The sequence below is a fragment of the Triturus cristatus genome, chromosome 1_1, assembly GCF_964204655.1.
Source record: "Triturus cristatus chromosome 1_1, aTriCri1.1, whole genome shotgun sequence".
NCBI lineage: Eukaryota > Metazoa > Chordata > Amphibia > Caudata > Salamandridae > Triturus > Triturus cristatus.
This window is the reverse complement of record NC_140579.1, coordinates 46,260,871-46,281,245: the sequence shown is the minus strand read 5'-3', so window position 1 is coordinate 46,281,245 and position 20,375 is coordinate 46,260,871. Positions and strand designations below refer to the sequence as shown.

General features: G+C 45.2%; 1 pseudogene across 1 annotated transcript in view; it reads left to right on the top strand.

The window, feature by feature from the left end:
- LOC146869328 (amine oxidase [copper-containing] 3-like) overlaps nucleotides 1-20,375 on the top strand; it is an 84,049-nt pseudogene that overhangs the window by 59,978 nt on the left and 3,696 nt on the right. The window contains exon 3 of the transcript XR_014980085.1: nucleotides 8,366-8,495. The product of XR_014980085.1 is annotated as an amine oxidase [copper-containing] 3-like (transcript). The remainder of the gene's footprint in view (nucleotides 1-8,365; nucleotides 8,496-20,375) is intronic.

Genomic DNA, 20,375 nt, shown 5'->3' with positions numbered 1-20,375 from the left:
ATACGATGCTCGTGTAGAGCGCTACAATACCTTCGGGTCGAGTTCAGCGCTATATAAATATGCAAAAAAAAAAAAAGGCAGTTCACTCAGATGAGAACGTTGATGGAGAGCTACATAGGGAAAGTAGTGCAAAGGCCCAGTGCCTCGCCCTCAATCTCAGGGATGTTCGCCAATAAAAAGTTGACTACCATTCCCAGAATGCATTGGGTTGTTAAATGAAATATAATCTCACAAGAAGGTCATAATTGGAGGAATTATTACCATCCACGGTACTACTCCACTCATATACTTCTCACAAAAAGTAACTGGATGGTGTATCAACTAAATGTAAATATGGGTTATGAAAATTAGGAAGCAATTGCTTTCTAAAGACAAGAACCCTCACTCACCCAGAGGTAACATGCTTCATCATTGGGTTCCCTCTTGCACACTGGGACCGCAAGGTACACAGTGTGGGCTACAACTTTCCCTCAGGAGAGGAGCGTGAGGTGTTTTTTCTCCAATGCTTCTATGAGTGAGGGGCAGAGTGCACAAAAATTTCAAAAGTGAGTTTAAAACTATCTCATCAGAGGAAAGTAATTTTAATAAGTATCCCCTATGGATAGAGCTAAAAAACTGTGTGAGGAATAAGGATATGGATATTCCCTAGAAGACTAGGTCAACATGTTTCTGCCTTGATGACCAGAGATTCGTGGCATTCTTCAGGACCGACATCATGTCACTCTGCTGTCAATGTGAATTAAAACAAAAAAACATACTTATTTATATGGACGATCAAGGAACCAACTGCAGTCTGTTCTGTTTTCTGTGAACATAAAAACACATTACCTATATCATATTTACATCCCATATAAACAAAAATTATACCCAAGTGAATGTGAGAAACCAGCGACAAATCACCACACTACACACATGGGAATTGGTGTATTTCAAGTCATCTCACCAATATCAGACCAATTGTCTGCCTCTCCCTTTAGGAGGTCCTCTACATATGAGTCTCGAGAATCTAAAGGCAACATGGAGAGCACAATTAAAACCACAACCATGTCATATATATACATTTTCCTCGGTCCCTTATACAGCACATCTTCAATGTATCCTAAACAGAGAGTCTACAGTCTACATTACTTTCTCATCATTAACGTTTTGTTGCTTGTCAATCATTCATGTCCATATTGGCCGCATTCTATGCTAATGGTATAAAAACCAAAAAAACAACAAGCATGTGCTAAAAAGCATCAACGATGCATCGCATAAAACACCACTCAATTCCCTCAACATATAATGGGATTCCAACGCGGTCTCCTTACCGACTTTCCCGGTTCTTCCAGCTGTTACGTAGAGGCCGAAAGGAGACCGGCCGCATCCGCTCTTAATACTCTTCCTGCTTAATGCGTCACTACCTGGAAGCGGAAAATCTACTTCCGGTTCAGTTAATGTTGAAGAAAATTCTTTTTTTTTTTTTCTTTTCACACGGGCATTATCATAAAAATAAAGATGTCAAGAATGTCAGTGTTTCCATTGTACATGTAACTTCAATACATAATTCAAACAGCTTACAAAGTACATTATTACTTTCTTTTATGTATGTGTTTGTCGAAGACTACAGGGGTGATGGGAATTGTAGTTTTCAAATGCCGATCCATGTATAACATCTCTGTTGTAACACTATGGATAGAAAACTGACTAAATAAAAGCCCATGTCCTATCAAGTGTCTTCAAATGAAAAATATTCCATCACCTTTTCTCCAATGGACTGAACCAACGTAGCTACAAGTTAAGTAACACCTATGTATGTGTGCAGTGCATCCTACCACAAGAGTTAGTATAATAGTGTCACTATCTAGAAAGGTGTTAGTCGAAATCACAGGGTATTAATTTACATATTAACTGTAAGTATATGTCCGTCTATAATGAGCACCAAGGGATATCCTCATGAAGTCCTGTCACATGACTTTTAATGCGGAACACCCATCTCTGTTCCCGTCAGAAAAGCACTCTATCAAGGGGCTCCATATTGATTTTATATCTTGGTTTGTCAATAACAATCCATGTAAAGTCGTCCTCAGTATGGCCCATTTCTACATAGTGTCTTGTCATGGGCGTATTTGTTTTTTTGCATCTAAAGGCACTTTGATGTTCCACCATCCTGTGTTTAACCTTGTGTGTCGTCATCCCAATATATACCAACGAGCACGGGCATGTAATCAAGTAGATTACTCCGCTCATATTACAATTGGTATGTGAATTGAGTAACCGAGGTGTTTTCAAACCCATGTCCAATTATGTCACATGTTTAGTAAATGGACAAACAGAACAAGAACCACAAGGGAAGTGCCCTGTCACCGGGGATGCTCCCCACAAGGTGCTCTGTCTACCCTTTGTTGTCTCAGTCTAGGTCTTGTATGTACCAGTAGGTCTCAGAGACTACTACTCCGTTTCAAGGCAAAGAGTGGTTTCTCCAAAGTCAATTGCACCGTGTTCAGAATGTGCCAAGATTTGTTAATTGCCTTTTTATGTTGTCAGTCAGATTACTAAAAGTAGTCACACAAACCATTCTCTTATTTTCAGGTTTTTCATATGACTCAAGGAGTGCTTCTCTGTGGTTATTGCGTGCTCTCTTTTCTGCTCCACGTACCAATTTAATAGGATAGTCTTTTGCAAGTAGTTCTTCAATTAAGTTTTTTGGCTTGTTGTTTATATCTTGTAATTTCACTACAATTCCTACAAAAGCCTTAAGAATTTAGCTATCGGGAGATTGGTCAATAAGGCACGTTGATGGAAGCTATGGTAGCTAAGTAGTGAGTTCCTAGCCATAGATTTTTGGTATAATTATGTTTGAATCTTCCCATTTTTTGGGTATAGTCGAAGGTCCAAGTATGATTCTGTCATGGCACTTACTTCACCGGTAAACTTGAGATTAATGTCCCGACAGTTCAACCAGTTAGTAAGACATCTAGAGAATTCTGGTCACCTTCCCAGATGACCAGGATATCATCTATATATCGTCTCCAGAGTTTGCGGCAAGGTTGAAATGGATTGGTACTTGAGTATATGAACTTCGTTTTTAAAGCCATAAATATACAAATTAGCCATGCTGGGGGCACAGGTGCTGCCCATCGAAGTTCCAGTCGTCTGTCAATATAGATCACCTTCATAACTAAAAAAGTTCTCTTTTAAGGCCATCCTCCTAGCACACTGCATGACAAAAGCATTAGGTGTTTGATCCTCGCCTGGGTGACACCCAAGTAGATGTTCTATAATTTCAAGAGTGTAATTCTACGGAATGTTAGTATATAATGACTCAACGTCATATGTCACCATAATGTTCACCATAGGGTCAAAAGACACTGTATCCAAGAGACAAAGAACATGCTTATTGTCCTGCAAATATGAGGGCATCTCAGCCACTATAGGTCGAAGAAAATGATCCACAAACCTAGAGAGGGGTTCTAAGATAGAACCAATGCCTGACACGATTGGTCTGCTAGGTAGAGGTCTTTGTTCCTTGTGGATTTTTGGAAGAATATAGAACGCCGACACCTTGGGATGTTTTTGGATCAAAAATTCTGCCTCACTCCTAGTGATCCAATTGGAGTCTCTTCCCTCTTCCACAAGAGATTTAATCTGTAACCTGGGCGTGGGATCCTGTAAAATGAGAGTATAAAATCTGGCATCATTCAACTGTCTTAGACATTTATTATGTTAAACCTCAGTATCCAAAATGACCGTGGCACCACCTTTATCAGCCGGTTTAATCGTAATGTTGGCATCATTTCCTAATTCCTCAATAGATTTCCTTTCAACATTAGAGATGTTACAGAAGGGTTCTTTGGGATGATCCGACCTGGACTCATATTCTTTGAGTACAGCTTTTTCAAAGGTATTTATTCCAGAAGGCACTTAATGATGGAAGGAAGGTAGATTTATTCCTAAAACCAGTACTTGGAACGAGATTAGAGTCATCCTTATCTAAATTAGTAAAGAAAAAGTGTAATCGTACCTGCCGAACAAACTCTGCCAATTCTTTATGAATCATAAAATCATCACCTAGTTTTGTGGGAAGAAAACCCAGGCCTTTAGACAACACACTATGTTCTAGAGCAGTGAGAGTTTTGGAACTGTTTTTAGCTCTATCCATATGGGATACTTATTAAAATTATTTTCCTCTAATGAGATAGTTTTAAACTCACTTTTGAAATATTTCGTGCACTCTGCCCCTCACTCATAGAAACATTGGAGAAAAAACACCTCACGCTCCTCTCCTGAGGGAGAGTTGTAGCCCACACTGTGTACCTTGCGGTCGCAGTGTGCAAGAGGGAACCCAATGATGAAGCATGTCACCTCTGGGTGAGTGAGGGTTCTCGTCTTTACAAAGCAATTGCTTCCTAATTTTCATAACCCATATATACATTTAGTTGATACACCATCCGGTTACTTTTTGTGAGTTGTTAAATGCAATCCAGCGTTGAAAATTAGCTGTACTAAGAAAATTGAGTTATATATTCAATTCCTATAGTTGCTACCAAGACTGCCATCCATTTTAGTCGTTCCATTGCGGAAAACAATGGTACATGATATTTGAACTCCATTTTAAGTGGGACTCATATTGCACACATATTCCCTTTAGCGATATCCTGTATTTTAAAAACAGAATACGATGCTGCTTAGAGGATAATTGAAATACCTTTCTATGGATATTTGTATAGCCTCAGTCACACAGCGGTAAAATGCACTGACATCATCCACCTAGGCTACTATTTGAATAGTATGGCACAACATATTCCAGTTCTATTTTGACCATAGTGTCTACTATGTATATTATTGATGAGTAGCTGTCAATAACAGGGTTGTGTCTCCACCAACAGGTTCTCAGAGACATGAAATAAACAACGAAAGCACAGCTGAAATGATGCATTGTGTCATAATGACCCTTGGTAACTACCTTTCCATAAAAACCCAATACTCGTCATCCTGCCGCTGTCTCCACCTTCCTCTGAGGCCTCTCTCCACCTTCCTCCTTGATTACCTGGCTCATTGCTCTCAGTAGGAACAGAGAGCTGGTGCCATGGTGGACCCCATCAGTGCGGATGCTGACAGCCGTGAGCTGCATAGACCTGTGGCTGCTAGGAGTGTCACTGGTCGGTGGCCATAAGAGTACTCTGCCCATTACCTCACCTCCCTCGGTGCTGCTCAGAGGCGGTGGAGTAGCCACCATCTGCCATGCTACCTACTTCATCCAGACCTCTGGAGACCCAGGTGAAGCAGAAGAAGACCAAAGGAAGTAACCCCTTGGTGGCAATGACTTGCTCTTTAAGTGCAGTGATGCATTGGCGTAGAATGCTTGCCTACTCTTGAGCCTGGTCACTAGCTGCTTGGACAGAGCAAGGGCAGAGAAACCACAGGCTTGAATCTGGCTCACAGCCACCGGCTAGTAAATATTACTCTCTGTCCATTCAGTCAGCCCTGATGTGGTAGTGGAGGAGTGAGGTGTGTGTGCTGCCTATTAGGACCCAGGGATTGGGGAACAGTGTTTACTTTCGCCTGAGCTGCCCTTTGCACTGGAAGTGACGTCAGAGACAGGCGTACGTATACTTACACTGCTGTTCGAAGCTTCCATTTTGTAGCCTATGGAAGAGATGTCATTTTCGAAAAGACCAAGAGTAACTCTATAGGTTTAGCACACCTTATTATATGTGACGAAGCATAGTCCGGTGTTGGAGGGGCAGGTTTTTCCCTTTCTGCTTTTCAGATCTTACGTGAAAAATAGGAAGGGAATGGAGCTGCATGAAGACCTCTCAATATGTATAGAAGCCCTTCAAAGTTTCCCTGGTTCATGCACGACTAGCTACTCCAGCCCTGGTTTCTTCAATGGATTCCGGGACTTCATCCCATTATAAATCGAGGACTACACGTCTAGGTTTACAAAGGGAAAAAATTGAATGAAGCAACGAGTCACTCAAGGACTATGGAATCTTGTCAGGGCTGGCATGACTCTTTACATGGGGCAAGAGAGGTGCCAGGAATCCCAGTGCTTAATTTCTCAAACATAAAATGTAATAAAATAAGTGCAGGGACCCAAACCTTTTCTTTGGAGCACACCACTAGAGCTACAGAATGCAGGGGTTGCCAGATGCCAATGCTACCAGTTCTTAATTTAATCTCTTTCTACCTTTTCTGCCATTCTCTTTTGGTCTGGGTACAAATCTGAGAATGAAAAATAAGTCCCGCTCCCCTGGTTAAGAGCACAGGTGCTGCCCACCTCTGTACTGGGGTGAATGTATGACATTGTTCTGCATTCTGTCCATCAATTGTTGTTTTTGCACCTGCAACCACCAGCACAAAGTACGCGCTGAAGAAATCGTTTATTAGGAAGTTACCCTATCTGTGATCAAGATGGGTCCTAGACGGATTGGCATTAAATTTGTATTTAATTTTATTTATTAAATTTCTGGAGCACATTTGACCAAAAGGCATCAAAGCGCATAGAGCAGAGGAGTAACAGAAAGACCGGTGGCGACCCCAAACAAGCACCCCCAAAGTCACGCTCCTTAACAGAAGCGTAATCCGTAAAAAGCCACCTTTTAAGTTGCTTACGGAACAATAGGTGCGAGCTCAGGCAAAAAGTGTTGCATTTTTTAAGTATGAAATTAGTCTTGGGACATTGGTTTTTAGAAATACACCAGACATCTATGGTTAAATGGTGTTCGAACACGCAAAGTTGTTGGCCGATAACTGTGATAAAGGACTGTGCATCATCCGTGTATTTCAGAGGATGGATATCTTGTTGGGTGAGTAAAAAACCAGGTAATCCATATAAAGATGATCTTTAGTTAGTAGCATTGGACTTGAGGATAATCTTTGACCTTGAGGATGTCATCTGGAACATCTTCCCGAGATGAACGTAGGGAGCCAAGTTGATATCTGTGATGCCCTGGTTCTGAAGAGGGTTCCACAGAGTGGCTTTTGGTCAAAAAATGAAAAGCTGCTGATGGGTCTTGGGGAAATAGGCAGACGGGGACTCCCTTGTTAATGATATGTAGAGGGTGGTTGACTACTTAGATGGTTGTTTTCTCAATGCTTCGGGAGACGGGTAGGGGATTGATATGCTGTTGGGAGTTGATGTTACTGGTCCACTCTGTGATTTTACCAATAAAAAGAAGGTGGGTACTTGCTTTTCTTGCTGTGTTCAAACTATATATTCCGTGAGCAGAGTTGCCCCGGTTACTTACCGGTAACCTTCATTACTCCGAGAATAGCCTTCCTCACCACATGAGTTCCCATCCCTCCCTCCCTGTCTGGCTATCGGCTTCATGTTGTGCTTGGTAGTTTTAGGCTGATGGGTTGGGCCGGCCCGCCTCTTGTAGAGGTCAGGGTGTAATGGGTCGGCCATATTGGGAAGGGATGGGAGGCTTGGGAGGCTGACTTTTTGCTTTGGAGGGTTCTGGTGTGGAGCTGAAGCTCACTTTGTTAGTCATGTGGCGAGGAAGACTAACAAGGAGGTAATAGGGTCTTTCTGATACTGAGAAAGTGAAGAGCCACAAAAGGAGCGACAATTGACGATGTTGCCGATGTGTAGGAAGGCATCAGAGATTCATTTGATGGTCGAGGAGGCGATGACATTGTGATATGTAGTAGCTTTATGTTGGGTATTGATGATGTAGGTTAGGGATTAAATGCTCGCGGTTTGGAAGGAGTACCATGGGAGATTGAGGTGTCAGTTTATGTGAGGGGTGGGTTGTGGTTATTCTTAAATTTAGATTTTGCATCTGGGTATTTTGTGCATCTATTCCAAGTTATTTTCGGTAGGTTTAAAGTGAGGGGGCGTAAGAGAACACTACTTTGCTTTCATTGCTGGCACTGAGTATCGTTTTCAGGCAATGGCATAACATTATGTCTTCATGTTGTATGTGCAAGCACTCTGGGATGGTTTGAGGGTTTTTAGTTGTGTGCATTTTGGAATTTGCTCTGAGCCCTTTAAAGTTTATATATTTGTCTACAGTGATGCAAACCTGAAATATGTCTGTTTTATTCGTGGGGGAGTGAGGGGGAGGGGTGAGTGTACCCACTTGTGACATAGGCAGTTTGCTAAATCCCTCAGTGGGTTAATGCGCTTGCTTCTTCAATCTCAGTGAACATATCATGCGTTTCATGCTTCTGCAGTTGATACAGCCAGTGTTATTGAATACTGGGACAGTAGGCGGTATATCCAAAACATTACCCCCCCCCACCCGGCTTCCGCATACTCAAACCCTTCTGTTGAATCTACAAAGACTAACCAGGATCAGTGACAGTGGAGCCACTAACCAATGTCCTTTCCATATCCCAGCTCAGCAATGTTCATATCTTCTCTTCTAACTCCTAGGTACAAGCTGGCGGTCACCAAGCGCAAGGAGGAAGAGCTCCAGAGCACCTCCATATTCAACCAAAACGACCCCTGGACACCGACTGTGAGATTCACTGACTTTATAAATGAGGAGAACATCACAAACGAGGTCAGTGGAAGAAGAGTGAAAGTGACTCATAACCATATCACTTATAACCACATATAGACAATGGTCCCCAAGGAGTCATTACATTATTTACTGATGCATGTTGGGAAATGGCCAACATGATTATGCATGAATGAGAAATCAACACAAAGGATGGCCGATGCTCTGTATTTAAGTATACAAGTTTTATAACAAAATAGTCAATGGGTAATCAAAGTTGTAATAATAATAATCCACACTTGTAAAGCGCGAACAATCACCCGTAAGGGTCGCTAGGCACTGGGGGCCGTCGGGAAGATTAAGCAAGCTATTGCCCAGAGTCACATGGTGCTGGGCTAATCTGCCGCCGGCGCCGGGAATCGAACCGTGCTCCCCAGATTCCAGAGTCAGTCACCCTGGCCACGGCACCACACCTCTTCAGGTGACGGCACAGTGCTGGTGCAATTTGGTAAGCCATACAATAACAAACATATACTATCAATCAATCAATCAGTCACTTGTAAAGCGCACTACTTACCCGTGAGGGTCTCAAGGTGCTGAGGGGAGGGGGGTGCTGCTACTGCTCGAAGAGCCAGGTCTTGAGGAGTCTTCTGACTGACAATATTTTGGTTTGCTACCCTTGTTCTTTGAAATGCTTGCTGCCCCATATTTTCTATGGCATATTGCATATAACAGCACAATGACCTGGCTGGGAAGAGAAAAGATGGCAGCAGAGTCTAACGATTTGAGCGCTCAAGGGTTAGTTGTGGCATTCACCTCCATTATAGGGATATTCTGCGCTCCAGGCAACATTTATATTTTGCCTTGTCGGAGCTCCCTCACCCCACCAATAGGTCAGTGTTTTATGATGGCTCTCTGGCACTGCCAATGGTAGCACCCAAAAGCAGCTTCACACAATATAACACAATATATTTGTAAAGCACATATTCACCCTTGGGACATCTTGGCGATGGATAACAGATGTTTATTGTCACCCAAGTCAATGGTACTCATTTTATTAACCTCATAAGAATGAAAGGCTGAGAGGACTTGCCGGAATTTAGACTAGTGACCTTGGCATCAAACACACATTTCTGAGAGGATTCATAAGGTCTCTGAGCCCCCAAGGCCTGCAGTCCTGGTGCATAGCTGCCAAGCTTCCCAGGTCCATGTGTGATGAGCGTCTCCAGTCTGGGTTGTTTCCTTTGTGTTCTTGGACTTGCAATCCTGTGTTTTTATGGAATAAACAATGTCTACACGTCCCAGAATTCAAAGAAAAAACATGTAGTGGAGTTGCAAATCAAGCATGGACATGGGGAACTTCACAGGGCTGCTGGTGGTGGTTTAGCATTTTGTAGGAAGGAATACTGCACCTAGAGCCATCTACCAGGAAAACCCCACAGGAAGCAACCAACCAGCCAAAATGTATTTAATCTGCACTAGGTTCCCTAGTCCATACTAAAGGTACTTATCCGATGATAAAAATGAAGGGGCATATTAACAAGGCGGCGCCATAAAAATATCGCCGCTTTTGCGGCCGTTTGCTATCGCGTGTTTTGCTGACTTAGCGCCCGTTTCCAGCACGCCTAACTTTGCATCGCTAATGAGATGCAGAGTAGGCGTGGCTGTAAAACCAACCAGGGAAAATATCGCAAAGGCAGCTTTGCTATATTAACAAGGAAGGGTAGCGATTATTTAAATCGCGTTAACGCAGGAATTTAACGTCTGTTAAATTCCTGACTAATGCACACTTAACATGAGGGAAGGATTCTGTGGCTAAAACCACAGGCCCTATCATCTAGGATATCGCCGTTTTCCACTATGGAAAACGGCAATATCCACACTATGATGTTGCAGAAAAACAGGGGCATAGGAGGTGGCATGGGCGGTATCACCCAATAAAATAGAAACATGGTACGAGAGAAAAAAATGTGAGTTAAGTTTAAGGAGGACGTATAGCGAATGGGTTAATGTACGGCTAGGTAGAATTCGTAAATAGCGTGGTAGAAATTCAAGTTCTACCTCTACATTTTTTTAATCACATATATATGTTGCTTTGAAGTTTCTACCTCTATTAATGTACATTTTCCCATTTTAATTTTTGACATAGGTTAACTCTGATATTGTAACTATGCGACTATACAATATGTAATGTTTTTCTAAGACGGGAAGTTTCAAATGGAAACATCCGTCCGTCAAGCAGGCAAAGATATAAAATAAACCAAGCATTGTATTTATTTATTTTTTTGCATCTTTCATATAGCGCGAACTCGACCCGGAGGTATTGGAGCGCTGTACATGAGCACCGTATTTACATTACACATTAAGGCACGGGGAGATTAAGCCATTTGCCCAGAATCACAGGATGTGGACGCGACCTTGAGGCTTGAACCCTGGTTTCCTGCACCAAAGTCAGCAGTTTAAGGGTGCACTTTTCAGCCTTTGAAGCTGTGGGTAAATTGTATTTTCCTTCAGATGGATATACTTAGGAAGCTATGAGTATCCTCGCTAGCTTAAAGCACCATGATGGCCCCTCCGTGCACTATTAGCCGAGCCCCCCTCCCCCCTGAGATTTCTGACACTCAAGTATGGAACAGGAAAAATAGAAAAACTCACTTATTGGCAGTGGAGTTCTGGCCTCCTGCCATTGTATGGGATCCGAACCTTTATTGACACTGGGCATCTGGACTGGTTGGCCGCAAGTGCCTGGGGCTTTTAGCATTAATGACAGCGGGGTTGTGCGCTGCTGCGGCTGTAAGCCCCTCCATTTTTTAGGTCTCGCTGAGACAGCGTAAGCTGTCTCTTTGAGACATTTTGTAAGTGGGCTTTCAAAAGTGCAACCTACATGTTTTGCTGGCCTAGCTTGAGTGCACGATGGCGTGCACGTGCACAGCTGCTCCTCTGCTCCTTGCATTCCCCCCTCCCTTCTCACCGAGCCCTTTGATGCTCTGCTCGATTACTTTCACTTTCGCCGCTTTGATGTTTGATCGCAAACGCGATCACTTCCGCTTGGCATAGCCTGTACTTGTTCTCTTTGTCCTCACATATGCTCTTCCCTCTATGTTTTTCTCTCTGGTCTCACATGTGCTATTCCCTCTGTATTTTCACTCTGCCCTCACATGTGCTTTTCCCTCTCTATTTTTCTCTCTTTCCTCACACATGCTACTCCCTATGTATTTGTCTCTCTTCCCTCACATGTACTCTTCCCTCTGCATTTTTTCTCTATGCTCTCACATGTGCTCTTCGCTCTGTATTTTTTTCTCTGCCCTCGCATGTGTTCTTCTCTCTATATTTTTCTCTCTGCTCTCACATGCTCTCTTCCCTCTATGTTTTTATCTCCGGTCTAACATGCGCCCTACCCTCTGTATTTTTCGCTTTGCTCTCACATGAGCTCTTCCCTCTCTATTTTTCTCTCCTCCCTCACATGGACTCTTCCCTCTGTATTTTTCTCTCTGCCCTCACGTGCTTTTCCCTCTGTATTTTTTTTCTCTGCCCTCACATACTCTTCCCTGTATGTTTTCCTCTTTGCCCTCAAGTGCACTCTTCCCTCTGATTTTTAGGTCTCGCCTCCGCCGGGCTTGTTAATTTGACCCTTGGCTCTGGCGCCATTTCATTGAGAAAGGCCGTCAGCAGGCGCTAGCAGTCCGTGAGGATCACCCCCATCCCTCTGCCTGCTTGTGTGGTCCACGGTTATCCACCATGACTCCCATACTCGTTTTCCGACTCTCTCTCTCTCTCCCCACTCGCCTACCAAGCGACACTTACATTTTTTTTCACTTTCTTGCCGACCATAAGATTTTTTTGTTTTTCCCGCCAGATTTCCATTCTAGTTTCTACAGAACGCGTTCAAGTTGGCAAGACGTCTCTGCAATCCAGTTCAGTGTTTACCGAGCACCAGAGGGTTGGCAGCATCAACAGGCCAGCCTTGGTCTCACCACCCAACTTTGGGGAATGACCCTTCTTCACCTTAACCAGCTGGATGGGTTCGTCAACGGTATATGAATGAGTTGAAGGAAAGTATCCAAGGAAAATAGGCAAGAGAGAAACTAGTCTCGGTGAACCTGGAAACTACAGCGAACGACCCTCGACAGCCCCCCTACACTTCGCAAACCCTCGCTAATACCCGGATGTCCTACTCTCTTTTTAATGTACCTCCTTGGACGTGTGCAGTGTCAAACATGGCCAGGAGGAAGCAATGCTGAGAAACCCTCGCTCTCATAGTCCCTGTTCCCTTACAGGCAAAACGTGGAAGCGCTTAGAATCAGGCGACCTCCGTATTCGAAGCGCTACACAAGAGGATGGCTCAGAAGGATGCCTGACCCCATACACAACGCGCCGGGCCACGAGTGTGACAAAAGACGGTGTTTGAGTTGTGTTACAGTGAGCACACAGTGTTGGAACCCAGCGGCGCACCCCTGTCTAACCCCCCTCCTTTACTAGAAACCGCATAAATGGAAATTAAAAATTCATTTCATGCATTTACTAATGTATTTTATGACAATGTCGGGAGTCGGACTGAATTACTGGCTGTTCCCATATCTCAACTCACGCTTGGCGTAGGTTTCCAATGGAGGCGCGTGTGAAGGACACACACACGAACACACACGTGCACATATATGCACACAAACACATATACACACAGGCAGCAACACACATAAACTTATGTAAGCATATGCACGTGCATGCACACCAATACGCCAGCCATACATACACATGTAAACATGTATACACACCAACATACACAAACACATACATGCACGCCATTATGGATCTACAGGTATAGGTATACACACAAACACATATGTACACATCCATGCAGACAAGCACACTGACACACTAATACTTGCATACCATCACACCGGCCATACATACACATATAACACACACATGTATACACACCAACACACACATGCATACACAACTATGCACACATACAAACACACACATGCATTTACACACACATATGAACATATACAAACACACACAGACATGCATAAACATATGCATATACATGCACACCAACACACCAACCCCACATACACATATAAACAAGCACGCACACCAACATACTCAAACACATATACATATACACAAACATGCATACACAGACATAGGTATACACACAAACATATGTGTACACATCCATGAAGACAAATGAACACAATGACACACCCATACTTGCACACCAACACACACATGCATACACAAACATATACACATACAAACACACACACATGCATACACACACAGATATATACATATAGACACACACACTATGCACACACACGCTTCTCCCATACTGTCTCAGGGGAAGAGTCGGTGTCAGCTGTCTCCTGGAGGGGGATCTCGCATGAGACAGTAAAACTCAGAGACATGTGGCGGTGGGGAGAGACAGACATGCCTCCCTTTAATTGTGTTGTTGCAAGATGGTGACTATCTTCTGCCACTGGTGCATTCAGATAAGCGGCTGGAAGTTCGTCGGACACATGCACTGGTTTCAATTACGAGAAAGTGGGGTGAACGTTTCACAGATCGGGTGTGTGTCAACACGTGTTTCTCCTTCACGGCAAGGCCAATCAGTACGTTTTGTTTAACCGTGTGGTCATGAATCTTTTAATTGCATTAGTGAGCGGGTATGGATGTAAATAAAAATATAACACTAATACCACATTTTCTGTCATTCTTGTGAACAGGTTTGCTGTGAATGTATGAATGAGAATGGCGTTTTAGAATACGTTGCATGGAAAAGGGTCAACATGGTGTATACGTGTTTTTTGGTGTTTTTTTATTTGTTTTTAATTTATTTTTTATTGCATGGTTAACGTCATGATATACCGGATTCGGATGCTTCATTGCAGATCAGTTGTTTGGCCCGTGGTTATTTACGAGTTTGGGAAATACTTTTGTATTCAAAAAAATTTAATTGAATTGTATTGTTTCGACTCTTTTTGTCTCTGCCCTATCTCTTGGCTGCGTCCTTACTCTCTCCCATCTTCTCTCTCCACCTCTTTGCTACATGTTCTCTCGTAATGTTTTCATTTTCCCCAACTCTCCTCTTTACTCTCTCTAATTCTTTTTTTGCTCCTTTTCTCTCTCTGTCCCTTCTCTCCTCTTTCTCTCCTCACCTGTGCCTTCTCTAACCCCACTCCTCTTCCTCTGCCCGCCCCCCCATCCCTCTCTCTCGCAGTACTGCAACATAGGCAGCACCAGGTCTCTGATGCCTTCTCAGTGTTGGCCCTGGGGGTGGAGGAGGTAAGTCAGCCCCCCAAGTGAATCCCATTATCAACAGATAGTGAACCTCTATTTACCAACAAGTACGGAGCGGTCTCGGGTGACGGCTGATGCGAACAGTGATCTGCTCTCGGCCCCGGCAGGGCCTGTGGGGTGGGGGCATTACCTTACACTAGGAGAGGAAGTAAAAGTGATATCCTCCCCTCCCCCCCACTCCACCACTGTCTCTCCTCACCCTCCACCTCCCTCTCTCCTCCACTTCTGATTCCCTTCCACCTCGGTCTCTCCTTACCCTCCACCTCGGTCTCTCCTTACCCTCCACCTCGGTCTCTCCTCACCCTCCACCTCGGTCTCTCCTCACTCTCCACCTCGGTCTCTCCTCACCCTCCACCTCGGTCTCTCCTCACCCTCCACCTCGGTCTCTCCTCACCCTCCACCTCCGTCTCTCCTCACCCTCCAACTCTGTTTATCCTCACCCTCCACCTCACCCTCCACGTGTCTCTCCTCACCCTCCACCTCACCCTCCTCACCCTCCACGTGTCTCTCCTCACCCTCCACGTCTCTCCTCACCCTCCACGTGTCTCTCCTCACCCTCCACACGTGTCTCTCCTCACCCTCCACGTGTCTCTCCTCACCCTCCACATGTCTCTCCTCACCCTCCACACGTCTCTCCTCACCCTCCACACGTGTCTCTCCTCACCCTCCACACGTGTCTCTCCTCACCCTCCACACGTGTCTCTGCTCACCCTCCACACGTGTCTCTCCTCACCCTCCACACGTGTCTCTCCTCACCTTCCACACGTGTCTCTCCTCACCCTCCACACATGTCTCTCCTCACCCTCCACATGTGTCTCCGCTCACCCTCCACACGTGTCTCTGCTCACCCTCCACGTGTCTCTACTCACCCTCCACACATCTCTCCTCACCCTCCACACGTCTCTCCTCACCCTCCACACGTCTCTCCTCACCCTCCACATGTCTCTCTCCTCACCCTCCACCTCACCCTCCACGTGTCTCTCCTCACCCTCCACGTGTCTCTCCTCACCCTCCACGTGTCTCTCCTCACCCTCCACGTGTCTCTCCTTACCCTCCATGTCTCTCCTCACCCTCCACGTGTCTCTCCTCACCCTCCACGTGTCTCTCCTCACCCTCCATGTCTCTCCTCACCCTCCACGTGTCTCTCCTCACCCTCCACGTGTCTCTCCTCACCCTCCACACGTGTCTCTCCTCACCCTCCACACATGTCTCTCCTCACCCTCCACACGTGTCTCTCCTCACCCTCCACATGTGTCTCTCTTCACCCTCCACGTCTCTCCTCATCCTCCACATGTGTCTCTCCTCACCCTTCACATGTGTCTCTCCTCACCCTCCACACGTGTCTCCTCACCCTCCGCCTCACCCTCCACATGTGTCTCCTCCTCACCCTCCACATGTGTCTCCTCCTCACGCTCCACATGTGTCTCTCCTCACCCTCCACACGTGTCTCTCCTCATCCTACACGTGTCTCTCCTCACACTCCACGTGTCTCTCCTCACCCTCCACGTGTCTCTCCTGACCCTCCACGTGTCTCTGCTGCACGCCACACACTGCTGCACGCCACACACTACTGCACGCCACACACTGCTGCACGCCTCACACTGCTGCATGCCTCACACTGCTGCATGCCTCACACTGCTGCACGCCACACACTGCTGCATGCCGCTGCACGCCACACACTGCTGCACGCCTCACACTGCTGCACGCCTCACACTGCTGCTTGCCGCACACTGCTGCACGCCGCACACTGCTGCATGCGGCACACTGCTGCACGCCACACACTGCTGCACGCCACACACTGCTACACGAAACACTGCTGCACACCACACACTGCTGCACGGCACACACTGATGCAACCGGCACACTGCTGCACACCACACACTGCTGCACACTTCTGCATTACTCACTGCTGAATGCTGCACGACACTGCTGCACGCAGCACACTGCTGCATGCAGTACACTGCTGCACGCCGCACACTGCTGCACGCCGCTGCACGCCACAGTGCTGCATGCCTCACACTGCTACACGAAACACTGCTGCACGCCGCACACTGTTGCACGCAGCACACTGCTGCACGCCACACTGCTGCACGCCGCACACTGCTGCATACCGCACACCGCTGCACGCCGCACACTGCTGCATGCCGCACACTGCTGCACGCCGCACACTGCTGCACGCCACACACTGCTACACGAAACACTGCTGCACGCCACACACTGCTGCACGGCACACACTGATGCAACCGGCACACTGCTGCACACCACACACTGCTGCACACTTCTGCATTACTCACTGCTGCATGCTGCATGACACTGCTGCACGCAGCACACTGCTGCACGCAGCACACTGCTGCACGCCGCTGCACGCCACAGTGCTGCATGCCTCACACTGCTACACGAAACACACTGCTGCACGCAGCACACTGCTGCACGCCGCTGCACGCCACAGTGCTGCATGCCTCACACTGCTACACGAAACACTGCTGCACGCCGCACACTGCTGCACGCCGCACACTGCTGCACGCCGCACACTGCTGCATACCGCACACTGCTGCACTCCGCACACTGCTGCACGCCGCACACTGCTGCACGTGGCACACTGCTGCACTCCACACACTGCTTTTATGCGAGTTTATGCTACTGACACTGTAAATGACAATGCCTTTTATTTGTTTTAAAACCAAAACATAAATAAAAGGCATTGTAATTTTACAATGCCAATAGCTCAAACTCTTATAAATGCGAGACCTATTTCATTGCAAATGCTTGTATTTTACTGATGGTGGGTGGAGTTTGACCTGCTATCGGGCCTGAGACCTTCAGTTTTTTAATAAGAATGGGGCCTGGTTTTCTGTATGCGTTTGTGTTCATTGGTTGTATTGACAGCGGGGTTATAACGTGCTGCCGCTGTAATGGGCTCGGGGCCCGAGTCTGTTGCTAGTGTCTGTGACTGCAGTTCTTATCATAATGGGGGTTTGGTCTGTTGCTTGTGTATGGGGCCATTACCCCCTCATACGACCTCCTCTCTAACACACTAGTATTTTTCTTTATTTTAATTGAATAAAGGCCCCTCCCACCTGCCTCCATGCCTGCTAGTACCAAGACCAGACACAACAAAAGAGAAGGGGTGGGAAGGGACATGATTGGGACGGGCAGGACTTTACTCGGGGTAATGAAGATTACCGATAAGTAAATGGGATATTAGTTTTAACTGAAGTGGTGATGAAATCTTCAAAAGGAGAAACATCCATTACAACGCAGTCATTACAATGACCTACCTTTACAACGCAACTGTTACAATGCAACTGCCTTTACATCGCATGCCATTACAAAGCATGCCATTAGAATGTATGTCACTACAACGCATGCCATTATAACGCATACCATTACAACGCATTATAAGGTAAGTAATGGAGATTTGTTTAGCATGAGAGTGGGTATGGGTTTTGGGGTGCATGGGGATAGTAATTTTTACCCCTACACTAGCCAACACTTTTCTTACTGTTGCACTTACTGGAGTGGGAATAGTAATTTTTACCCCTACACTATCCAACAGTTACCCTACTGTTGCCCTAAATGTATTATGCGTTGTAATGGTATGTGTTGTAATGGAATGCGCTGTAATGGTAGTTTTAAAAAATACATTGTAATGACGTGTTGTAAAATCATACAATGTAATGGTAGTTGCAATGTAAAGACTGCATTGTAAAAGCATGCGTTGTAATTGCATGCGTTGTAACGTCATATATTCCTTCAAAATGCATGGACAAGTGCTGCCCCGTCAGACTAAGGGACTTACTGCCGCAGTAGCTGAAGGGGTGCACTTTATAGCTCTGATTTTGACAAAGGATGCTTCAGCAAAGTCATCTTAAGCCCCTGCATGCGAAGAGGACACAGGTTGTGAAATCAAAGGTGTGCAGAGTGTAACATTATCTATTGTTTGTATTACATTGCTAAATGTGCATGAGCCAGAGGGATTTATGGGCTGCAATTCCAAGAGAAAGCTATAACTGGATTTCAGGAGATGTGTGGAAATTAATGTGAGGCCAAAGCACAGCATTTTACTTCCACAAAGGTATCAATTTAATTGTCGAGCTCTAACTATGTGTATTAGGTAGTAAAATAATGGGTAGGAGAGAAAGACGGAGGCGTGAAGAGGGTTTGAAGGGGGAGGTTGGCTCTGTAGGGAATGACACAGAAGTCCTGCAATAAAAGACACAGAAATGCCCATTAACTCAACATGTGCAAAAGGCATACTTTTCCCAATAACTGATGGTGCACATAGATGGGGAAACTATTTGAGTGGTGCGGGTTAAAGACTTCCGCAAACAATATGCATTCTGACTAGTTGGCCCAAACAGGAATGGTGGGAGAGAGACTTGTCCCAAGATACAAGCAATGATACATGCATCTAAGATGCATCTGTTGGATGTGCAAATCTTAGAGACAATTGTTACATGAGGACAGAGTTTGGGGTACTGAAGGGCTGCAATGCATCGAAAACTTTAACCATGCGTCGATATTTTAGTGACACGTCAATCTGAGTCACGAGTAGGTATCACTGCAGCTTTGAAAGGGGCATATCTGTTTAAGTCTATTTAAGGTGTGTCTGGCAGGCAAGAATAGTAGACACTGAAGACAGACAATTGTTGCCAGTCACACCAGTCTACCAAAAATCTTCTGCAAAGACCAAAACGTTGCCTGCATCATCCTGCCAAGAATGCACCCCTTGCTTTCATCTCAATTTATGAGAACGAATATTTCATTGGAAATGTCTAACTTCTTTAGCCAATCCTCATATGCTCTTCATCAAGCTCTACTTTCATCTCCTATCGTGCACATGCTGATCTCATTTTGATAGTCGAAAAACACAATTATGTTCATGGTCTCCATAATCACCTCCAGATTCTACTTAATCTCGATGTAAACTCTTCTCTCTTAGGCAGGCCCACCTGCATTTGAATCCCTTTTTATAAGGTTTCTCTCACTTGACCTTCCGATAATGCGATCTCTGAGAACTAAATATGACTTCAAGCAATAGCTTTGACCTCACCAGCACTGTCCCAACTGACTCCGTAAACATTTCATACAGCCACTCTGACATCTCTCCACTTGACTCTGGCGGATCAAAGAATTGAATTCAAATCCCATGATTCCATATCTCTATATCGGCTCCATATACCTCCAGCAATTGCCCCGTTTGACGTCACCTGTTCAGGTCTCTTAAACCAGCTACTGCAGCTCAGCTTATTGAGAAAAATTAAAACTTAGTAAATAAGCAGTGAAATCTAGCAAGGCACAGGGTAGTGTGTCAAGAAGAAGACCATCAACGAAGAGCGTCAACCAACCCAACCATGGTCAAACGTCTTAGTCAGGGACGTTTTCCACAACTGACAAATCTAAAATAAATAAAACGTGTCACCTTTAGTTTCGTACTTTTAGCTGATCAAATTTAATTATTGCCCGGTTCTTCAGTTTTTGAAGTTCCTTGATGGTGTCACAGTTCCCTTCAGTAAGAGAACAGAGGAGATACATTTGTTGGTCAAGAAGCATTGGTTCAAACATTTCCCTACATCATATTTGTTGTCTTACTGGAAAATCTGAAGTGAGTTGTGTACGACATGGGCCTGTAGCTTG